Raw genomic sequence first — 973 nt, 5'->3', positions numbered from 1 at the left:
GGGGGGGGAAATACCATAAACCCTGTAAAACTGAAATTGTAGTTCTCCCGGGATGCAGCGTCTGAAATATTCCCACAACCTTTGCATAATGCATTGCTCATGTCAGACCTCGGGAGACAGAAATTAATAGCTAACAGCAAGCAGGCATGGCACACACGTGGGCTTTGCTTCGCTCCGCGCTCCCAGGGGCTCCGTGCTCTGGGGATACTTTTCCTTTACATTCATCTCAAATAATTCTGGTTTAAAGACACGAGAAGAAAAAGACCATAGAGGAGTCAAAGAGTATTTGTGCCAAACAGGAAATATTCAATAAATGTTTATCCTCTAACACAATGGTGGGGTTTCAAAAGTTTTCTATGGATGTGATTTAAGGTTGAGGGGGCGGAGGGGCTTTTCCTCCCCCTCCAGCCTCTGGATGAGTGAGAGCTGAGTTTGGGCTCTGCCTGTGGCACCGAACTCCCCGTCTGGGCAGCTGCTCCCTGCTGATGGAGGTGCGATCCGGACTGTGCTGTTCCCCTGATTGCACCCACACAGGGATGGGGCAGGCGTTAAAGATTTCACCGTCAGGCAGGACACTGCCCTGGCTGGGGTGCTCCGTGCCTCAGTTCCCCCGCCGAGTCCCCCTCCCATTCCCGGGATCACCCCGCACCGCCGGGGCTGTGCTAACCAGCCCCTTTGCAAATCTGCTCCTTCCCTCCGTTTTCCAGGTCCGGGCAGCTTTTTCCCAAACCTTCCTCCCCTCCCCCCCCCAAAATGTGAAAAAAATAGCTCCATCTGGATGCTGTTTCCACCCAGGCGCAGGCCCCGGGGCCGGGAGCCAAGAGAGCAGCGCCTGTGAACGGCAGACGTGGGAGCCGGAGAGGATGTGACGGGGAAGCTGTGAGAAAAGCCTGAGGTCGGCAAACCTTCGGCCTCGCCGTGGGAGCCGCTCTCCCTCGCAGGAGAGGGCTCGGCAGCCGGGGGCGCGCGGCGA

This window comes from Charadrius vociferus, unplaced genomic scaffold, assembly GCF_000708025.1.
Source record: "Charadrius vociferus isolate BGI_N301 unplaced genomic scaffold, ASM70802v2 scaffold549, whole genome shotgun sequence".
NCBI lineage: Eukaryota > Metazoa > Chordata > Aves > Charadriiformes > Charadriidae > Charadrius > Charadrius vociferus.
The sequence above is the reverse complement of the archived record's forward strand: the minus strand, read 5'-3'. Positions refer to the sequence as shown.